The sequence below is a fragment of the Sorex araneus genome, chromosome 5, assembly GCF_027595985.1.
Source record: "Sorex araneus isolate mSorAra2 chromosome 5, mSorAra2.pri, whole genome shotgun sequence".
Taxonomy (NCBI): Eukaryota; Metazoa; Chordata; class Mammalia; order Eulipotyphla; family Soricidae; genus Sorex; species Sorex araneus.
This window is the reverse complement of record NC_073306.1, coordinates 68,039,827-68,064,578: the sequence shown is the minus strand read 5'-3', so window position 1 is coordinate 68,064,578 and position 24,752 is coordinate 68,039,827.

Here is a 24,752-nt window from a genome sequence, read left to right as displayed (position 1 = left end):
CCTCACCAAGAATACTTTATCCGGCTAAACTCTCACTCAAACTCGAAGGAACCATACACTATTTCTTGGACAAACAACAGCTCAAGAACTTCATAGACTCAAAACCAAACTTAAAAGAAGGTCTAAAGGGGCTACTGTGAGACAAGTAGGAGCCCCATAAGAACAACAAATCCCACAGAAAGATGACACAAAACCCCATCACAATAATCTCTCTCAATGTCAACGGCCTAAATGCACCTATCAAGAGACAAAGAGTGGCAAAATGGATCCGGAAATTAAACCAAACATTCTGTTGCCCGCAAGAAACTCACCTGAACAAACAGAGTAAACACAGACTCAACGTCAAAGGATGGAAAACAATCCTGCAAGCAAACAACCCCCTTAAAAAAGCTGGAGTGGCCATCCTAATATCTGACAACATAGATTTCAGGTTGAAAAAGATTAAAAGGGACAGCAAAGGTCATTTTCTGTTTATCAAGGGATATGTACAACAGGAAGAAATCACACTCTTAAACATATATGCACCTAATGAGTGACCAGCTAAATATTTAAAACAACTCCTAACAGACTTCAAAGAGGACATCACTAACAGCACAATAGCAGTCACAGACTTCAATATGGCCTTATCGCCTCTAGATAGATCGACAAGAACAAAACTCAACAAGGAAACACTGACTCTGAAAGAAGAAATTGAAGAGAGAGGCCTAATAGACCTATACAGGGCATTACACCCCAAAAAGAAAGAATACACATTCTTTTCCAGTGCACATGGAACATTTTCTAAAATAGACCATGTACTGGGCCCCAGAACATACCTCAATAGAATCGGAAAAATAGAAACTGTATCAACCATCTTTTCAGACTACGATGCGCTGAAGATAGAAGCTAACCACTCACCAACACGGAGAATCAAATCAAACACTTGGAAATTAAACTATTCAATATTGAACAATGAGTGGGTCAGGAAGGAAATCAAGGAAGAAATCAAAAAATACTTAGAAACAAATGAGAATGAAGACACGAGCTGCCAAAACCTATGGGACGCAGCTAAAGCCATGTTAAGGGGAAAATTTATAGCTCTACACGCATTCCTCAGGAAGGAAGAAAGGGCCCACATAGACAGCTTGACTTCACGACTCAAGACCTTAGAAAAGGACCAGAAAAAAGAACCCAAACCAGATCGAAGGAAAGAAATAATAAAAATTAGAGCAGAAATTAATGACATGGAAACCAAAAAGACAATCCGAAAGATCAATTAAACAAAGAGCTGGTTCTTCGAGAAAATAAATAAGATTGATAAACCGCTAGCAAGACTCACAAAGAAATAAAAAGAGGGAATCCTAATAAATCGAATCAGAAATGAAAAGGACATCATAACAGAAACCACTGAGATTCAAAAGATCATTAGAGACTACTTCGAAAGTCTATATGCCAAAACACAAGAGAACCTAAAAGAAATGGATGGATTCCTCGATTCCTATAATCTCCCAAGACTGAACAAAGAAGACTTGGAATACCTGAATAGACCCATCAATGTTAAGGAAATTGAAACTGTAATCAAAAACCTCCCCAAAAACAAAAGCCCAGGCCCAGATGGTTTCACTGGCGAATTCTTCCAAACATTTAAAGAAGACCTGTTGCCTCTTTTCCTCAAACTTTTCCAGGAAATTGAAAAAACAGGAACTCTCCCAAACAGTTTCTATGAAGCACACATCTCCCTAATACCAAAAGCAAACAAAGACACCACTAAGAAAGAAAATTACAGACCAATATCCCTGATGAACACCAATGCGAAGATCCTCAACAAAATACTAGCAAATAGGATCCAACAACTCATCAAAAAGATCATACATCACGACCAAGTGGGATTCATCCCGGGGATGCAAGGATGGTTTAACATTCGGAAATCAATCAACATAATCCACCATATCAACAAAAGATAAAAACCATATGATCATATCAATAGATGCAGAGAAAGCATTTGACAAGATCCAACATCCTTTCATGATGAAAACCCTCGCCAAAATGGGGTTAGAGAAGAAAGAAAAAAAAATGGGGTTTGGAGGAACTTTCCTCAAGACAGTCGAAGCCATCTATCACAAGCCTATGGCAAGCATTATCCTCAACAGGGAAAAACTAAGGGCCTTTCCTCTAAGATCAGGCACAAGACAAGGATGCCCACTCTCACCACTCCTCTTCAATATAGTACTGGAAGTACTTGTGATAGCTATTAGACAAGAAAAAGAGATTAAGGGCATCCAGATAGGAAAGGAAGAAATCAAACTCTCACTATTTGCAGACGATATGATACTATATCTAGAGAAGCCTAAAGCCTCTACTAAGAATCTCTTAGATACAATAGAACAGAAACTTTACCAAGGAAGAAATACGAATGGCCAAAAGGCATATGAAAAAGTGCTCTACATCACTAATCATCAGAGAGATGCAGATCAAAACAAACACGAGATACCACCTCACACCACAGAGACTAGCACACATCCAAAAGAACAAAAGCAACCGCTGTTGGAGAGGATGTGGGGAGAAAGGGACCCTTCTTCACTGCTGGTGGGAATGCCGACTGGTTCAGCCCTTCTGGAAAACAATATGGACGATTCTCAAAAAATTAGATATTGAGCTCCTATTTGACCCAGCAATACCACTGCTGGGAATATATCCCAGAGAGGCAAAAAAGTATAATCGAAACGACATCTGCACATGTATGTTCATCGCAGCACTGTTTACAATAGCCAGAATCTGGAAAAAACCCGAATGCCCTAGAACGGATGACTGGTTGCGGAAACTTTTGTACATCTATACAATGGAATACTATGCAGCTTTTAGAAAAAAAGGAGGTCATGAATTTTTTATTTAAGTGGATCGGCATGAAAAGTTTCATGATGAGTGAAATGAGTCAGAAAGAGAGAGACAGACATAGAAAGATTGCACTCATCTATGGTATATAGAATAACAGAGTGGGAGACTAACACCCAAGAATTGTAGAAATAAGTACCAGGAGGTTGACTCCATGGATTGGAGGCTGGCCTCACATTCTGGGGAAAGGGCAACTCAGGGAAGGGATCATCAATTGTAATGTAGTCGAAGGCCATTCGGGGGAAGAGAGTTGCCGGCTGAATGAGGGCTAGAGACTGAGCACAGTGCCCACTCAACACCTTTATTGCAAACCACAACAGCTAATTAGAGAGAGAGAACAGAAGGGAATACCCTGCCACAGTGGCAGGGTGGGGTGGGGGGAGATGGGATTGGGGAGGGTGGGAGGGATGCTGGGTTTACTGGTGGTGGAGAATGGGCACTGGTGAAGGGATGGGTTCCCGAACTTTGTATGAGGGAAGCATAAGCACAAAAGTGTATAAATCTGTAACTGTACCCTCACGGTGATTCACTAATTAAAAATAAATAATTTTTTTTAAAAAAGAATGTTATATAATTGGAAGTATGTAATATATTATCTTTTCAATGTTTTCAATACGCAGTAATAATCCTGAGATTCATCATTATCAGTAATAATACTGTGATTTATCAGTATCAATCCCGAGATGTATAATTCTGTGATATCAGTAGCTTTTTACTTTTTTCATTACTGAATGGTAAGTTAATAGAATGGATGTATAACAGATTCCTTAACTATTCACACATTGAAGGATTTTGGTCTGTTTCTAATTCTTAACTATTTTAAACTTCTGCTATAAGAATTTGTGTACAAACCTTTTTGTTAGTGGAAATATTATTTTTCTGGTAATACAATTGCAGTGTTGAACAATAACTGCATATTTGATTTTAAGGTACCTACCAAAATATTTAACTCAATGACTATACAATTTAACACAAACACCAACAATAGATATTAAACAAATGTTTGAGGAGTTAAGGTGCTTGCTTTTAAGTGAATGGACTCCTAGCACTGTACATGGTCCCTTGAGCACTTCCAGGAGTGATCTCTGGGCACAGAGTAAGCTCCAAGCATCACCACCAGATATGACTCCTAAACAAACAATAAATAAACAACAATAATTTATAAGAAAACTCTACACGTTCTCAGCAACAACTGGTATCAAACCAATTTGTTAGAATAATTTTGTTAGTTACACTGTAAGACAAACATCACTTTTTAGTTACTTTCTTTAATAACTAATCATATTAATATCAGATCACTAGATGTGGAAGCTTTAACATTTTGCTTTTAACTGAGTAGTATTCCACTATGTTTTATATATTTATCTATTCATCATTATTGGACACAGTTGGACTATTTCCATATTTTGGCTACTGAAAATAGAATTATATAAATAGAAGAACATACATCCTTTTAGATTAGCTTTTTGTTTTGTTCAGAGAGATAACTAGAGAAGATGTTTTTTTCCTCAAAAGAATCCCCCATAAAATAATATGATTTGCTCATATAATTTTAATTACTAGGTATAATTTAGAAATATTTTAAAATAGAAATTGATATAAAGATATCTGTATTGTTTTGTTTGTTTATTTGTAGATAATAGTAATAAAAATATATATGTGTAATATTGAAGGAGGAATATCACGAAGATCAGTTAAATGGAATGAAAAAAAATAAAAATTATGCTCATGTAATCAAGCTTGCCTTACTCTTAAAAAATACTCTGCAGCAAAATCAATACAGGAACAATTTTAATAAATGCTTTTAAAGCAATTAAATATGTTGACAAAAAATAAAAGTAATGACATATAAAGAAGAAAGTGAAACTTCAACCTACATCTCCCAATTTAGATGAAGTTATTTTGAATTGTAAACTTTGAAATGAAATACAATGCTTATATTTCTAATATCTATAATTTATATCCAAAAGTTTTCCACCTTTGGAGATTCACAGCTGGAGGTACCAGGAATTACTCTCAGCTCTGTGCTTAGCAAGTCACTGTTGGCCGTTTTAAGAGGACCATCCCAGGGGATCACGTGATACTAATGGTAATTGAACTTGGAAGGCAGCTATGCTCACTACTATACCACCAACGCAGGTCATTGAACTTGGGTTGGGCATATGCAACACCAAGCAATTAGACAGCTGTTATATTTCTTACTCCTAAATTATAACACTTTTAGTAAAACACTTCAGTGGAATCATTAAATTTGGGACAAAAGTTCTTAGACAATACTAAAATGAAAACAAATTTAAGGAAGTAAAAAACCTGGATTTAATAAAAGTTAAAAACGTTTCTTCTTGATGATTAGTGATGCAGAGCACTTTTTCATGTGCCTTTTGGCCATTCGTATTTCTTCCTTGGTAAAGTTTCTGTTCATTTCTTCGCCCCATTTTTTGATGGGGTTGGATGTTTTCTTCTTGTAGAGTTCAACCAGTGCTTTATATACCATTGATATCAACCCCTTATCTGATGGGTATTGTGTAAATATCCTTTCCCATTCTGTGGATAGTCTTTGGATTCTGGTCACTGTATCTCTTGCGGTGCAGAAGCTTTTTAGTTTAATGTAGTCCCATTTGTTGATCTCTGTTTTTACTAGATTGCTTAGTTCCGTGTCACCTTTGAAGATACGTTTATCTTCAATATCGTGGAGGGTTTTGCCGACCTTGTCTTCAATGTACCTTATGGTTTGTGGTCTAATGTTGAGGTCTTTAATCCATTTTGATCTGACTTTTGTGCATGGTGTCAGGTCAAGGTCTAAACCCATTTTTTTGCATGTGGTTGTCCAGTTGTGCCAGCACCATTTGTTAAAGAGGATTTCTTTGCTCCACTTCACATCTCTTGCTCCCTTATCAAAGATTCCAGTACCATGCTGTTTTAATTGTTACTGCTTTGTAGTAAAGATTGAGGTTGGGGAGGGTGATGCCTCCCATCATCTTTTTCCCAAGAATTGTTTTAGCTATCCTTGGACGTTTGTTATTCCATATGAATTTTAGGATTGCTTGATCCATTTCTTTGAAGAATGTCATGGGTATACTTATAGGGATCGCACTGAATCTGTATAATGCTTTAGGGAGTATTGCCATTTTGACAACATTGATTCTCCCTATCCACGAGCAGGGTATATGTTTCCATTTCCTCATGTCCTCTTTGATTTCATGGAGTAGCGTTTTGTAGTTTTCTTTGTAAAGGTCTTTTACTTCCTTGGTTAAGCTGATTCCGAGGTACTTGATTTTCTGGGGCACGATTGTGAATGGGATTGCTTTTTTCATGTCCCTTTCCTCTGCCTCATTGTTTGTATATATGAAGGCCATGGATTTTTGGGTATTGATTTGTAGCCTGCAACTTTACTGTATAAGTCTATTGTTTCTAAGAGTTTCTTAGTAGAGGTTTTAGGCTTCTCTAGATATAGTATCATGTCGTCTGCAAGTAGTGAGAGTTTGATTTCTTCCTTTCCTATCTGGATGCCCTTAATCTCTTTTTCTTGTCTAATAGCTATCGCAAGTACTTCCAGTACTATATTGAAGAGGAGTGGTGAGAGTGGGCATCCTTCTCTTGTGCCCAATCTCAGAGGAAAGGCCCTTAGTTTTTCCCCGTTGAGGATAATGCTTGCCATAGGCTTGTGATAGATGGCTTCGACTATCTTAAGGAAAGTTCCTCCAAACCCCATTTTGGCGAGGGTTTTCATCATGAAAGGATGTTGGATCTTGTCAAATGCTTTCTCTGCATCTATTGATATGATCATATGGTTTTTGTCTTTACTTTTGTTGATATGCTGGATTATGTTGATTGATTTCCGAATGTTAAACCATCCTTGCATCACTGGGATGAATCCCACTTGGTCGTGATGTATGATCTTTTTGATGAGTTGTTGGATCCTATTTGCTAGTATTTTGTTGAGGATCTTCGCATTGGTGTTCATCAGGGAAATTGGTCTGTAATTTTCTTTCTTAGTGGTGTCTTTGTTTGCTTTTGGTATTAGGGAGATGTGTGCTTCATAGAAACTGTTTGGGAGAGTTCCTGTTTTTTCAATTTCCTGGAAAAGTTTGAGGAAAACAGGCAATAGGTCTTCTTTAAATGTTTGGAAGAATTCGCCAGTGAAACCATCTGGGTCTGGGCTTTTGTTTTTGGGGAGGTTTTTGATTACAGTTTCAATTTCCTTAACATTGATGGGTCTATTCAGGTATTCCAGGTCTTCTTTCTTCAGTGTTGGGAGATTGTAGGAATCAAGGAATCCATCCATTTCTTTTAGGTTCTCCTTTTTTGTGGCGTAAAGACCTTCAAAGTAGTCTCTAATGATCTTTTGAATCTCACTGGTTTCTGTTATGAGATGCAGATCAAAACAACCATGAGATACCACCTCACACCACAGAGACTAGCACACATCCAAAAGAACAAAAGCAGCCGCTATTGGAGAGGATGTGAGGAGAAAGGGACCCTTCTTCACTGCTGGTGGGAATGCCGACTGGTTCAGCCCTTCTGGAAAATAATTTGGACGATTCTCAAAAAATTAGATATTGAATTCCCATTTGACCCAGCAATACCACTGCTGGGAATATATCCCAGAGAGGCAAAAAAATACAATCGAAACAACATCTGCACATGTATGTTCATCGCAGCACTGTTTTCAATAGCCAGAATCTGGAAAAAACCCGAATGCCCCAAAACGGATGACTGGTTGAGGAAACTTTGGTACATCTATACAATGGAATACTATGCAGCTGTTAGAAAAAAGGAAGTCAAGAATTTTGTAGTTAAGTGGATGGGCATGAAAAGTTTCATGCTGAGTGAAATGAGTCAGAACGAGAGAGACAGACATAGAAAGACTGCACTCATCTATGGTATATAGAATAACAGAGTGGGAGACTAACACCCAAGAACTGTAGAAATAAGTACCAGGAGGTTGACCCCATGGCTTCGAGGCTGGCCTCACGTTCCGGGGAAAGGGCAACTCAGAGAAGCGATCACCAACTACATTGTAGTCGAAGGCCATGTGGGGAAAGGGAGTTGCGGGCTGAATGAGGGCTAGAGACTGAGCACAGCGGCCACTCAACACCTTTATTGCAAACCACAACAGCTAATTAGAGAGAGAGAACAGAAGGGAATGCCCTGCCACAGTGGCAGGGTGGGTTGGGGGGGAGATGGGATTGGGGAGGGTGGGAGGGACGCTGGGTTTACGGGTGGTGGAGAATGGGCACTGGTGAAGGAATGCGTTCCTGAACTTTGTATGAGGGAAGTATAAGCACAAAAGCGTATAAATCTGTAACTGTACCCTCACGGTGATTCTCTAATTAAAAATAAATAAATTATTAAAAAAAAAAGGAGAATTTTATATTCTAACAGGAAACAAAAAAAAAACTTTTCTCTTTTATTTGTATTAGGATGGTGAAAATATAAGCTAACTTACAAACTGGGAGAAAATATTTTCAAATTATTTTGCTGACAAAAGGTTGAAGAATATATCGAATTATAAATAAGCATATGAAAAAAATCTTTATGCCAACAAAATAAGATTGAATTATGCACTGTTAAATAAAATAAGTCAGAAAGAAAAGATAAATGGCAGATAATTTTATTCACACGTATAATTCATACAAGGCACTGAATTCAAAGAACAGAAAAAAAACAAACCTTTTGATATAAAAAACAAAAGGGGAGAGAGAGAGAGGGAGAGAGAGAGAGAGAGAGAGAGAGAGTGAGAGAGAGAGAGAGATGTTTCTATGACTAGAATGATAGTATAGCAACCAGAGTCCTTGCTTTGACTTGGCCAACATGGATTTTATCAATGGTACCACATATGGTCCCAAGTTGCCACGAGTTATTCTGTTTAAAATATCCAGAGATCACAGAGCTAGGAGTAAGCCCTTAGCACAGCTAGGTGTGACCCAAAGAAAACAAAACAAGCAAATCAAAAAATAAGGTGTCTAGAAAGGAAGGGCATAAGGAGTACAAAGCAAAGAGCAGGTTAATAGATGAGTATGGAAGGATTTTGCTATTTGGGTGATGGGTGGGCTATGACAATTTTGAAGAGGTTTGTGAAAGAGCTCTCTGAAAGAAGTAAAATAGTGCAGATTATTATTACCTTAATTTGTAAAAAGGAGGTAGGTGGTGGGAGAGTTTATTTTAATTCTCCAACAATTATTTTCCACTCTTTTGCTATGGATTCTATGTAAAATAGTTTAAAATATTAAAAATAATTTTTAAGTTTTAAAAATTCAAGAAATCTGCAATGGGAAGGGAAGAATCTTGGGATGAATAAAACATTTTATTTTGTGTTTATTACCAGTGGTAAAAGTCTGTCAAATCTCTGAAGATTGACCCATTCATGCCAAAGCAATAATACGCTTTGTCAGCACTGTATTTTCCCATGTTATTCTCTCAAATTTAAAATATCTCTTTTCTAGGCACTACAATGACCACGTGTTGTTTTCCTTTCCTTTTTGTGTTTTTGTAGTAGCCATTTCTAGTGGCATTCAGGATACTATGATCACTCTTAGTGATTTTTGCACTAAATGTTTGTAGGCTTAAGAGTTTGTTGTTTAAGCCAAGGGCTTGTGTGCAGCTCTGTGGTAGGTGGGTTCCCAGGGTCATATCTGCTGGTGTTATTGGGTGGGGGAACCTTGTGTTGTAGTGGTTGAACTCAGGGTCTCACATATGCTAAGCATTTCTTCTACCACTGAGCTATTTTCCTGGTTCAATTACATGCAACCTTTCCATTAGAATTTTATCTTTTCTCTGAGTTGTTTTGGTCTCTTTGATGAATATAAGTGAACCATAATAATTACTTTCGAATATTTCTCCTATTTTATCTTGCTATAATGAATACTACTAGTAGTATAGTTGGACTGGAGCGATAGCACAGTGGGTGGGGCATTTGCCTTGCACGAGGCGGACCCAGGTTTGATTCCCTCTCAGAGAGCCCAGCAAGTTACCTCTGCCCACATGGTAAAGCCTGGCAAGCTACCCGTGGCGTATTCATTATGCCAAAAACAGTAACAACAAGTTTCACAATGGAGATGTTTTGTTGCCTACTCCAGCAAATCAATGAACAACAGGACGACAGTGCTATAGTACTACAGTAGTACACTTACAGTGTATAGCTGTAGAAAATATGCACATGAACAGAGAAGTGGACATGTAAAAATATTAGATTCATTGACCATCTAAAAAAAAACAAATTGTTCAGAACGCTAACCTGAGCTCTTTCTTTTCATAACAGAAAGACTATATAAAATCAACTGCAAATGAAAATACGGTAATCCTTTATAGTTAATGCATTATGTACTGAGTAGAATGATTATGTAATTATCATACTTATTTGATTACTTAGTATTTATACTTAGTGCTTATTATGGGTTTTGTGTGGTTGCTTTTTAAGGAATTGGAGTCAGCTTTGTCACAATGTAAAGAAATTTTGTTAAATATTCATCCCAGGGCCTGCCAAGAGGGTGGGAAACATTTTAAGGTTATAGAAGAACTGCTATTATCAGGCACCTGTGATGAGTCAATCACAGCAGATAAACATTGAATTTACGTCTGTTCATTTTGGCAGCCAAGACAAAAAGGAAAAAAAATGTGGTTATCCCAAGGATGTCTTTAGACACAAACATTTTCTTGGCTCAAATTTGAAGGAAGATGTAGTCTCTTATGTTTTGAACGTTGAAAAATATAATGGATGGTTTCTTCACACATTTTAAAGAAATGTATAAATATTGTTCATCTATAAAAGCTTCAGGCTTTACATCAGAAATAATTTACTGAAGACCCTTCTATGGAATGCTGACATAATTGAATTCACTTATGTTACTTCCTGAAAACCTAACTTAAGCAGATAGAGACCAGTGAATGTGGAAGAAGAGATAATTAACCTGTCCAAAAGACAACCACTTACAAAAATACCAGTGTCTCAAATGAACCTTTGGCAAATATTGCAGTGTTAGTCAATATAAAGGTTATGAATTGCTACTATTTGTTTTCTAATTAAAGGTGGGATCCCACTCTTTGATTAGCTGCTATCTTAGGGCCAAACAAATAAAAATACTGCTTTGTGCATAAAATGGAGGCCTCATATAATACATATAGACTTCCATATAATGCATTTGACAAGTGAATCTTTTACAAAATCAATTTCAGATAATAAAGTTAGGGAAAATGATAATATGAAATATTGTGCATTTTAGAAATTAATTTTACATTTTTATTGGCATACTACTTCCAAACACTCATGAACCAAATTATAATTCCTTAAAGAAAGGGTAATTTCACTGATCTTTGTCTCTTTGACAAGATACGTGATGATTACTGAGTGGTGTATTTTCAGTAGAAACTACTTGGTGTTAACAATGTGCTTTCACACAGTGCTCAGAAAGTTCAAAACCCAAAAGAGCCCCAAGGCCAACTCAACCAGTCCATAAATATGGTGCTGTTCAGGCCCTGTGGTGTCAGGGATAGTTAGGCTATTCAGAGAGTACTTTGGGGGGGGTTCCTTTACACCCTGAGGTGCTCAGTGGGAAATGTGGTACCTAGGACAGAACCTGGTCTGGGTATGTGCTATAATATATCCTGGTCTCAATAATAACTTGTATCACCTGTCATCCCATGGATCTTTGATTTGCTTGAGCGGGCACCAGTAACGTATACATTTGTTCCTGTAGAGTGCTAGTGTTACCCAGTGATATCTGCTCGCTCCAGGGACAGGAAGAACCTCAAACCATTCATTCAGGGTTTTGATGAAGAAGTCTGACCATCTCGTTGGTGGGCGACCATGCAGTTTTTTGACGTTCTTTGGAATCCAGTCAGTAACTGCTCTAGTCCAGCGGTCGTCTCTAAATTGCATTACCTGTCTGGCCCATCTGATTTTTGATGCCTTGGCAAATGAGACAGTGTTCCTGATTCTTGACTGTCGACGGAGGATGGAACTATGGATTCCTTCTCTCACTTGAGTGAGATATGATACTCCTAGCATAGATCTTTCGATTCCTCTTTGGGAGACATGGATAGCGTTCTCATTCTGTTTTCGTAGGGCCTAGGTCTCTGAGGCATACGTTAGTGCAGGAAGAATGGTGGAGTCGAAAAGATGTACCTGGAGTTGGAGGTTCTTCATCTTCTTAACCACTTCGTCGACGCTCTTGAAGGCATTCCATGCTGCTCCCTTCCTCCTGTGCAGTTCTGGTGCCAAGTCATTCCTCATGTTGAGTTCTTGACCCAGATACACATAGCTGCTGCATTGGGAGGACTTCATTCCATTGAGAACAAATGGAATGTCAGGGACTAGATCATGTCTCATGAACATTGTTTTGCTGATATTCAGCTGCAGTCAGACATTTCCACACTCGTGGTGGAAGTCGGTCAGCATTTGTGCTGCTTGGCTAATGTTTGGAGTTATGAGAATGATGTCATCAGTGAAGCAGGAGTGGTGTAGTTGCCAACCGTCTATCTTCACTTCCATTCCTTCCCATTCCAGTTTCCGCATGATGTTCTCGAGGGTGGCAATAACGACTTTCGGTGAAATGGTATCACCCTGCCGAACTCAAGACAATGATCAATTCCTTGTAGAATGGTGAGATCCTCATGGTGCATCCATAATACAGCTCACGGAGTACCTTGATGTACTGAGTTTGAAAGCCTTATTTTGCTAGGGCTTCAATGACTGCTTCAGTCTCAACAGAATTGAAGGCCTTCTTCAAATCGATGAATGTTAGAGAGAGTGGCATTTTGAACTCCCGTGAAACTTCAATGAGCTTTTTCACTGTGTGGATATGGTCGATTGAGCTGAATCCTTTTCAGAACCCAGCTTGCTCACATGGTTGTCCTTCACCTAGTGTTCTGCCTATTCTCTCCAGGATGACTCTACAAGTATATGACTCATCTACAAGTGAACAACTTGTAGATGTCATGGATGTGTCTGTTCTTGTACAACAGAAAAGTTTTGCTGGTTTTCCTTTGGGACAGCACCTTGCATATGAACAGGTAGCATGTGAAGAGCTGAGCCAGTGTATTCATGAGCACATTTTTCAGGTGTTCAGGTCTGACCTTGTCTGGACCGGGTCCTGTACGCTCTTTACAGACGAAATGGTGTGTTGGAGTTTGGAAGGGAGGACGTTGGGAACAACAAATCCATCCTGTGGAATTGGTACATGGCAGGTGGATGTGGCTGTCGAGGAGATCCAAGTAGTTGTGAATATTCCTCTCCATTGCCCTTCTGGAAGATGTGATAGATCCATCAGGATGTCAGAGGGCAGTATTCTTGGCCTTGTAGTTGGCGCAGGACAGGCGAGCGTTGCGAATACTTTTCCGACTTCTGCTGCATCGGCCAACACTGCTGGTCTTCTCTCTTTGAGGTCTTCCTTTATCGATTCCCTGCACAGCTTTGCAAGCTCGATCATTAGCTTGTGGTTGCCTGAGGCTCATGCCAAACCACATTGGCAAGTGAGTTTGAGAGTTTCCGAAGACAGGCATCTGTTTGTGGCTCTCCTACTCTTGGCATTCTTTGCACAGTTATGGAGTTGCTGAACCAGTTGCTCAACCATTTGATCATATTCCTTGTCGATGTTGTCAACAACGGCATCTTCCCATGTTTCTGCAATAGTGCTAAAGAGCTAACTGACCATCTCAGTTGGTGGTCATTCTGGGAGTTCTCTTATTAAACTTAAACTTTGTAGACCTTTCTCCCCACTCTGTGAAGTACGAGTTTGCAAGAAGGAGATGGTGGTCTGAAAATTCCAAACGGTCTCAATAAATGCTACATAATTTGACTTAATTGTCAATTCCTGTCCTGGAGCATGTTCATCAAATTGCAATAATTTGAATTTTTATATAAATGATTCTAAACTAATTTTTTTAAATAATAATTACTTAGAAGTCATGCTAGACTAACTTCACTTCTTCAATTTGAAAGCAGAAAGAAAGAGAATGATGAACATAAGAAAATTATTTTAAAAACTTCTTTTACAATATTCTTGTGTAAGATGCAACTAAATGCATTTTTAATAGATTGATTTAACATACAAGAGAATGTTGCTAGGGAAATAGCAGCAAATAAGATAAATATGTTCCATTACTTTATGGAGATTAAAATCTAATAAAGAAAAATGAAAAATAATTTACCAAGTGTGATATATTCAGAATTTAAAAAAGCATAAATAACATAGTTAAGTAGAAATACATAATGATATTATGCAAGCTGTATTACAGGTTAGAAAATAGAAAATAATGTTTAATGTGGTATTTAAAGTGTAGGAATTAGCTAGAGAAAAAGTAAATGATGGAAAATATTTCAGGACAAAGACAGAAAGTGAAAAATCTGTGTTTTAGAGTGAGCATGGGATATTTCAGGTAAGAAATTTGAATGACTGCAACATAACCATTGAGGTACAGAGTGTTAGAAGTTGGCAGAATTAGATCTCAGAGGATTTTGAGTTCAGATTTAACATTTCAGAACATTCTGCAGTTGAAATGCAGACTGTTGGCAACTTAGCATCGTTTACTCATACTACTTTTTCTTTTTCTTCAAGGAATGAATCGTTCAGCTGTGTATATCCCAGGATGTCTAACACACAGTAGCCTGGATCATGTCCATCATGGAGTACTAATTGTTTTAGTCTTAAGAGGATGAGAAGCAGAGACCATTGTTATTTTTTCCTTCTGGCAGACATGTGGACTTTGTAACAGTGGTCTGAAGGTCTTCTGTTCCACCACTCATTTTAATGTTGAAGTATGATCATATCTGGCTGGTCCATGTGTCTCCTGGAACTTCCCATAATTCTAATAGCTAGTAAACTGCTAATTTATGTTGTTTACCATAACATTAATTTTGAAAAGAGCTATTCAATTATGTAACTATAAATTAAGCACATTTGTGTTTTCCTAGCTGAATTCTTATCTATATAAACCTTTGGCATAATAAATGGTAGGGAGGAACTAAAACTAGAGTTCACACTCTGTAAGTGATCTCTGAGCAGAATGCCAATAGTAACATCTGAGAACACTAGGTGTGGCCCCCCAAAATAAAGAAAGTTCAGTGCTCAGAGTTCATCCCAATTTGGAAAGGAAGGAAGGAAAGTAATGGGGGAGTATATATATACATATATATATAAACTATAAAGACAAAATTTATTATGTGAACCATTAAACTAGTAGCTTGAGATACAATGAGAAATTTATTATAGCAAATTGAAAGGATGAGGAATTCTGCTGTTCTGTGTAAAATTGGAAAGAGAGTGACCTGAAATAACTATGGTAGTAAAATCACAAGTCTGTTAAGTTGTAGCACTATGGAAAGTAGCTTGAAAGAGTTAGAATTATAGTGTTTACTGAATATATTGGGCTGGAGCGATATCACAGTTGGTAGGGCGTTTGTTTGCCTTGCACGCGGCTGACCCAGGTTCGATTCTTCCATGCCTCTCGGAGAGCCCGGCAAGCCACCGAGAGTATCTCACTCACTCAGCAGAGTCTGGCAAGCTACCCATTGCATATTCGATATACCAAAACAGTAACAACAAGTCTCACAATGGAGATGTTACTGGTGCTGGCTCGAGTTAATCGATGAACAAAGGAATGACAGTGACAGTGACTGAATATATTCATACATTTACAAAAGTATTACAAAGAAAAGGTGCTATGACTCAGAAATTGACTGATTTCAACTGATGACTGACTGATGAAGAACAAGAGAAAATGAAATAGTGTGTCTCAATGTTTTAGTAGTAAAGGAAATGACTAGAAGAATCATCAATGATAACTGTCTAGCAAGTTTCTCAAAGAATTTGGACAAAATTTAATTTAAATATCACAGTGAATGTGTTTCTTTCAAAACAAAAAAAGAACTATGACAGACACTGTCTAGATAGCCAGAATGAATTTGAAAGAAGGCACCATGGTAGTCTCCCTCAGAAAATCCTTAAATAAATCTAGATTAGAGATCAAATTGAAAAGTAATCTAAAAATAATTAATCAGATACTTGAAAAAAAGTTTAATTTAATATTTTAACAAAGTTTTATTAAATTCATATATTTAAAAGACGGAGCATGCTACCCCTTTTATTTTCTGAAGGTAGCAATACATTACTGAGGAAAATCAAATTAATATTAGACATGCACTGTCTGCACTGTCGTCCTGTTGTTCATCGATTTAGTCGAGTGGGCAACAGTCTCCATTGTGAGACTTGTTGTTACTGTTTTTGGCATATTGAATATGCCATGGGGAGCTTGCCAGGCTCTGCTGTGAGGGCGGGTTACTCTAGGTAGCTTGCCAGGCTCTTTGAGAAGGATGGAGGAATTGAACCCGGGTTGGCCGTTAGCAAGGCAAATGCCCTACCAGCTGTGCTATCGCTCCAGTCCTTATTAGACACGATAAAATAAAAATTTGGACAAAGTAATAAATCATTCAAGTAAATAGTTGGCCAAGTAAGTATGGAATGCTCAGCTTTTTGTTTGGTAGGGTTGGGTGGTCAAATATGCTCCCAGTCAGTGCTCAGGTTGAGAAGGGGTAATTCCCAGTGACTTTTTTGGCCAGCTCAGTTACAGATCTCAAGAATGGAGTAAGTGAAGTGTTTTTCAGGGGGCTCTAGCTGTATGTCTGGGACTGTTAGGGGAACATGTAGTGCTAGGGATTGAATTGAGGTCAGTCACAGGCAAAATGTATGTTTTAGTCCCTGTGCTATCGCTATAGTCTTTAAAGGTACACTTTTATGAATTTGGCCAAAACTGATGTTGATTGAGGCAAGAACTGAAGAGATTCACAATATGTTCTAATTATTTTCAATTCATTTTACTTTCTCTTTGACCATACATGCACATGGAATTTAAAGCACATAATTTAGGTGTGTGAATCCTAAATACTTTTATATATTTAATTTGTCACAAAGGTACACTGAATTTTAGGTTTTTTTGAACAATCTAAAAAGATACAGGAGTTGTTTTGGACTGCTTTTATCTATAGTTGAAAATTATCAGTTTTTCTCAACAGAGTGAATGAGGCTTAGGGGAAATACACAGAGATATTCCAACATAATCTAAAAAATAAAATTTCTCAAGTTTTACTCATTACGGCAGAGTCTCTTGCCCGCAGGCCTGGCTGTCTTCCCTAGAGCCCCTCAGAGGGGATGGGCTCCAGCTTCCCTCCCAAGCAGAGCTCCCAGCCGCCGAAGACCACTTGAAACTAGCTACAGCCATGCTGGAGGTCCCTCTCCACACATTTGGACAGGCCTCATGCATGAAGGTACTGTCAGAGGAACCCAGGTGTGTGTAACCCCATCAACGGCCAACATCCAGAGAGACTTCAAAGCAAGCTCTCAGAAGCGCGCAGCCGCTCTGGCTACCTCTGGGAGAAACTGGCAATCTTCTGAGAGTTTCCTGCCCACATGGGACAGCCTTGTAAGCTTCTCATGGTGTATTCATATGCTAAATCCAGTAACAAGCTGGATCTCATTCCCCTGACCCTGAAAGAGCCCCCAGTGCAACATCATTGGGAGGGCTGCGTCAAGATAGCCTTCTAAGATCTCAGGGAAAGGACGAAATGAGAGGTTACTGAGCCCGCCCGAGAAATAGGTGATTAATGGGATTTTCGTGATTTTCGTGATTCGTGATTTACTCGTTACATATTGCTAAATATTAAGTTTATTTCCCTTTGGAAGTTAGAACAGAGGAGAAAAGGGAGAAAAGGACTAATTATTTATATAAAAATATTAATTTGCTCATTTACACAGAAAATTCAAGAAGAAATACAATGCATTTGAAATAAAGCAAGAATTTGTGAGTATTACTGCATTCAAGACTAACATGAGCAAATTATTATAATTCTGCACATCAGCAAAGATCAGTGATGAGTCAGTAGGCACAATGGTAACTGAATCTAAATCTCTAATGTAGTCAAACATGTTAAAGATATGAAAGAGATGTTACTTGATAATTTATCAGCAAAAAACAGTAAAGTTTCATATTATTTAGGAAGTTGGAGGACTGAAATGTACTTACTATAGCAAAAGAAACATGTGGGAATTATAGTAAAGGTGCTCAAATACTCACTTTGTATCAGAGAGTCTACAAAGTGGTGCCTTTTAATATAAAAAAATCCCAAATTACCAATTTATAATGAGAAGCATAAATAAAACATGGAGAAGTCATAAGCTATACTCTCAGAGCTAATTAAATATTGACCTAGATATATAGCTAAATATTCAAATTGCAAAAAAGAGCAGTTGAAAAATGATACATTCTGCGCTAACATCTGAGTAAAATTCTAAGAGGAAAATCAATAGATTGTTTTTAAAAATAAGTAGAATGGGAGGGAGGTATGCAAAATTCTTATAATCATTGTGGTTAACTGGACAACAAAAAGCCAGCAATGAGAATGCAAGAAGTATTTTCTATTTCTGTTAAGTTCATATCTAGGAAGTGAGTATCTGAAGCAATATTATATTTTTAACATTCATTATCATGCGTATTTTAAAGGACATGTGTGTATGTGCATATAAGATGCCTATGTACAAGTCTGAATAGATGTCATTAGTTCTGAATGAATTTAATTTTTCATGAATGAGTCAAATCGTAGGGTCTGGAGAGAAAGTACGGGGGTAAAATCCCTTGTGTTAAATTCTATGGGCCCAGATTTGATTCTTGAGACTGCGTATGTTTCCCCTGAGCATTACCAAGGTCATTCACTCTTGAGCGCAGAGCCAGAAATAATGCCTATACATTCATAGTTCTGGATCAGCCTTCCACTTAAAGAAAGAAATAACAAAAATAAAATCCTAAAACCTATTAAAAATTAACGAACAAGAAACATAGACACCGGAGGCATCAAAATGTTAAGTTGAATTCTTTGTTCCACTCGATAAACAAGTGTGATAGCATCTTGACCACCAAGCAACATCTTGATTATGCACCCAACTTATTCCACAGCTCATCCAGCTAAAATCTTCAACATTAATAACTATCTGCCTGTGTTGGACGCATGTGCATGTGTGCATGGGAGCATACTTACAACACAAATCTTTGGTTTTCCCAGTCCTTGGAATTAATTTCATTCAACACTTGACATAAAAGCTAAAAGGTGTATAACCTGATACAACTTATACCTTATTTAGTCTTGAGTTTACACTTGATTTGTTAATTTAAACGAAACTTTGAGAATTTTCTACTTGTGAATACATATAACAGTGACAAGGAGATAGAATACTTTTTTTTTTTTTAACAGAAAGAAGATTGTGGTTGCTGGCCTTAACTTGACTCTATCAAGTAATGGCAAATTTTAAGGATATTATTATTAAAAACAGTAGTCGTAATTTTATACTTAATATTCTCTTGATATTTTCATTCAAAACTCGAGGTGGAGACAGGACAATTGCTTCATATCATATATACATATCTCATAAGCACAATTAGATTGTTCTAAGAAAAGATTTTAGAAAAAAGAAATTCACTGACTCTACATAAACATGATTTTATTTTAAGATGAAACATTAGATTGAGTAAAATGAAAGATCTAGTCATTTAATAACTTTTTAAAGTGCTGGATAATTTGAACTGTACAAATACATTCGTGATTTGTTTTACTCTTTAGTGAACATATAAATTAGATCACTTCATGGGCAAATAATAATTGTTATTTATGAAATAACAGTAATTAGACTAACTGTAACATTATAATAGGATGTACCAAAGAAGTGAAGACACAAGTGAAATACCTTCAAAGAGGCGAATACAAAACAGTGGTTCTTGTGTTAACTAAAAAGATATTATTTTCATAACTATGGTATCAAATATCTATATACAAATGAATACTATGTGTGTTTCTGTTTTTTCTTTCTTACGTTATTATTTTATTTTATTTTTTGTATGGGGGCAATAGCAATAGTGCTCAGGGTTTACTACTGGCAGTGCTTGGGGGACAATATGCAATGCCAAGGATTTAACCTGGTCAGCAGCATTAAGGCAAGCACTAATACACCTTACTATCTCACTGACCCCTATTTAGTATCATGCTTGTTTTGGTCATATATTACTCTAGGTTTTCAGTTAATAACAACAATAAGAAGAAAACAACCTGGTTTTTTTTTAGAATTTTAGAATTTATTTTTATTAGCTTCTTGAGAAGTAGACTAATTACTATCTACTATCTTTGAAATATATGCTCTTCCTATCCTCAGTATTTAGTACCAACTACGCACAGATTTTAGCCACCCATTCATTGATAGTTTAGTTATTTCCTTATATTGGTTCTTACAAGTAATGCTAAAATAAATATGGGAGTACTAAAATAACTATAAAAAATTTATTCATTTTTCCTTTGGATATAGATTCAGTTGAGGTTATTACCCCCAAATCAGGAACTGATGGGTCACATGAAATTCTATCTTTAATTTCTTAACGAACCTCCATGCTAGGTTCCATAATGCCTCTGACAATTTATATTTCTACCAACAACGAAATAGAGTTCTATTTTTTGTATTTTTTCCTTAGAATATGTTACCTTTCACACATACAGAAACACACACACACACACACACACACACACACACACACATAAAACACAATCCCAACAGATTTGCAGCATACTGATCTGTATATACCTCATGATTAATGATGCTCATGTATCTACTAACCATTTGTATGTCATCTTCAAATAATGCATCTTCATGTTTTGTCTTCTTTTAAATCATGTTTGAAAAAATGTTGCTACTTATTTAGTATCTTCATTCCCTTTCCCTAGTTTTATAGATTCTCTTTTAATTTTGTTGGTGATATCCTTTGTTGAGCAGGATTTTTTTAATGGTGAATTCTGTACTTCCTTTTCCTTTTATTTTTAGAATTTCTTACTGTATCCATAAAACCATTGCAAGAGGAAAACACAGGAAGAACTCTACAGAATATAGACCCGAGAGGTGCTTGTGTTGATTTAACTCCATTGAAAAACCAAAAACATATACAAAATGAGCAAATGGCAGTACATCAAATTAAAAATATTTTACAAAGAAGAAAAAAAAACTGAAATGAAAATTTTTTTACAGAATGGGAACAATATCACATTATAATGGAAGTGGAGGGAAAGGCAGGGCCACAAGGAAAGCAAGTTAATTTTATTGATCTTTTAAAATCTCATCTCTTTAATAGATTGTAATAACCAATCAAATAGGTAGTAGAAATGCTCAATGGTAGGATATATAAGTTACCTGGTAAGGTAACTTCCTTTTTGACCCTATACTTCTACCTGGATGGTAGGTGGTAGGATGACATTACTTTGTCCTTTCCCTCCTTGCCACAAGTAGCTTGTCCCGGTTTTCCCCGGAGTTTAGGTTTACCCCAGTCACACCCATCAAGGTGTTCCCGAATCTCTCCCATCCCTTTGTTTAGCTATAATCACTTCTCCATGCTCTCTTCCCCAAAAGAGTTAATCTGCAGCTTTCCCTTAATCTGACTCTGCTAACTTGTAAGGTCAGAACTTCCTAGGATACTGAATTTATATTATATAAGTTAATATTGCCTTTCTCCTTCTTGTGCCTTTTGAATAATTTACTTTAAAGCTATGTCTGTTTTGTATAGACACAAGAAGACAATATTATGTTTTTATAACTTGGGAATTAATTGGCCTCGAATATTATTCCCTCCCGGGCTTCTGCTTTCTCCACTTAAGCCTCAGTTGCCCTCAGTTCCTAGCATCCCAAAGTAGGGTCCCCGATGTGGGAAGGGAAGGATCCAGGGCAAGCGGTGAGTTATGTGCTACCCTGGCATCGAGATGGGCCTGGCCAAAGTGCCTAATTCTTAACTATAAGTTAAGAGCTTGATCATAGACAAATGCTGTCATGATCCAATAGTAATTATGAGACTGGGACCCTGCCAGGGATAGGAAAGACTGATCTGGCCTGAGCACTGTAGTCTGAGATTGAGATGGCCCCAGGAGAGCAATTCTATAAGCTTTAATGCATCTCTTATTGTGTCCATACAAAATAATTAATATTATTCTTATATGTTTGCTGGCTGAGAAGAGAAACACATTCATGGGACTCCGCCCTTGGGTGTATCCTCCTGCTGAAAGAGAATTAAGTCATAGGAGAAGCATCCCCTATGGAAAAGGAACCTTACCCTATTGATGGTGACCACACCTATGTATATGCCCCAACCCCTTCATGCTGTGGAAATTTAACTAGGCTGTAAGAGTGGGTTGGGGGGCCAGATCCATGGGGGCCAGATCCACGGGGCCAGATCCACGAGAGCGGGAGAGAAGTGGGGAGAGAGAGAATGAAATAAATGGATCAAGCAACCAGTTTGGCCTTCTTCCTTCTTCCTTCCGTCGCCTGCCCTTGACCGACGGCACACACAGCGATTCCGGGGCACCGGACGCAGGTGGTGAGACAGAGCCGCCTGGAGAGCCCTCGAGTGCTCGCGCCCCTCGGCGAGCTTTAGTTTTTTACAGTAGGTATCTTTGACTCCTCACCTATACCTTAGTACATTGCTGGAAAACAGTACATATCAACCACACTCACGGAAACTACAAGTATCTTCTGGGCTATCAGCCTTGAGAAGAAGGCAACAGACTGCAGAGCAGAGCAACAAACCAAGCATTTAAAAACATTGAAATTTATGAGTAAGAACCAGTGAGACACCTGCCTAGGCTTTGAAAAATGGAGCCAGCAAGTGACCATGAAAACCAAGAATAATGTACTGGGAACCAGCATAGAACCAGCCAAGCACCAGTGGGAGGCCTTGGAACACAGGAACCCAAAAGCACCTTCTTAAAGTTATTAAATATATAAGTATAACCCTATAAACAGCTCAGATTTTGCATGTAAACATACAAAGTCCAGCATACTCAGGAAAACATGTTGCATATAAAGGGCTAATATTGAAGTTATAAAAAATGTTTGTTATGCTCAAAATCATTTTAAAAAATAACACTATCAAAAATATGGGATCTGATATGAAATTATACTTTCCTAAAAGGGAAAGTAATCATATGATAAAGCGTTCATCACTACTTATTGTCAGAAAAATGTAAATTAAACGTAAATTAAACTGACAATGAAAAGTCACCTTGCCAGTGAGGATGGCAAATATCAAAAGACTGTAAAAAAGAACAATAACTAAAATCAATATTGGGTGATTAAACAACGGGTCCTCGCTCAGTGTTGGTGGAGATGCCATCTGGTTTAGTCTTAATGGAAATAATATTCAGTTTAAAAAGTTATCCATAGACCTTCTGTTTGACTGAGAAATTCAGTTTCTTGGTATGTACTCCTGATATATAAAAATATTAATTTGGAAAGATTTATGTACACTGATACCATCTCAGTGCTTACTAGAATAGTCAGCATATGAAAACAACCCAAATGTCCAGAGGGAGATGAACGGCATAGTATGCAGCTATAATAAAAGATGAAATCTTTTAGTTTGCTGCAACTTGCATGGAGATTGAGATACCATGGTAAGCAAAATAGAGCACAAAGACAAATGCAAAATTATCTCAATAATCTATGGTACAGGTAGATAAAGAAACAGAGAAACATAAAATATAATAGACAATACCAAATGATGAAAAACCCTTGATCTTGGATATAAATTTGATAATACAGGTAGCATATTGGGAGGAATGAAGAGGACACTGAAAATATCATAAGAACATTAGTGGAGGATATTGGGTAATTTGGTAGTGGTGAGGTACAGTAACTGCTCCTCAAAGCCATAAATGTCAGTAGTACATTTATGTTACATGTTACCTTAACAACAACAACAAATATCTTTTGCCAAGACTAGTGTTAGAACATTTCTTATTAATTTGCCTAGGAGTTTTACTGACTACTGAGATAGTACAGGAGTGGAGGACAATGCTTTGTACACTGCCAATACACATTATAGCCTTAGCACCATATTTCATGCCCTGAGCATGGCCAGGAATTATCCCTGAGAGCAGAGCAGGAATAATCCCTGAATATTGCCAGGTATGACTCCTAAAAGCCAATAACTAGGTAAGTAAAGAATCAAATGAATAAATTCTATAAGAAGTTTTATCATTTCTGCTACTATACGCAAATCTTTACTGCAGTTTGATTGTGTGTGGGATGTAAAAGTGGTCTCTAGTCTTATTGCTATGCATATGTATATCTAGTTTCCCCATCACATTTTATTTAATAGACTCTTTTCTCATTTTGTGTTCTTAGTGTCCTTGTCAAATTTTAATTAGCCAGATATGCATGGACTATTTTTTTCTGGGCTTTCTATGCTGTTCCATTTTTCTGTGTCAATTTTTATGCCAATATACATGTGAATTTTAGGATTGTTTTCTTCCATTTCAGAGAAAAACGCCATAGAATTTTGATAAGGGTTTTATTGAAACTGTTGATCACTTTAAGCATATGATATCAACTGGTGTGTTTTTTTTCTTCCTTTTTCTTTCTGTTGATCACTTTAAGTATATGATATTAGCTGGTGTTTTTTTTTTCTTTAGGTAAATGATATCAACTTTTTTTTTCTTCCCTTTTCTTTAACACTATGTGTTAGATCTTGGGTTTTGATCTAATGTAAGATATGTGTTCTAGCAGTAAGTCACATACCTCAGCTTATATGATTGAAAAGTGCCTGGGTATCCTTGCAATTTCCCTTTCTGCCTCCCTAGTTAAAAAAAAGTTTGGTTTTGTCTCATCAGTTTCCTTTCTCAATTACATCAATAGTCGAATTATGGCACTGCTTTGATTATTCTTCATTTTCCTTGCAAAGATATAATAAGAAGGAAAGAGGACCAGGCTCATTCCTAACAAGTGGAATGAACTAGAGCCACCATCTTTTAAATTTCTAACTTGTCTACAATGTTGGGTTGAAAAGTATGAAGTAGAAGTTTGGGGACAGAC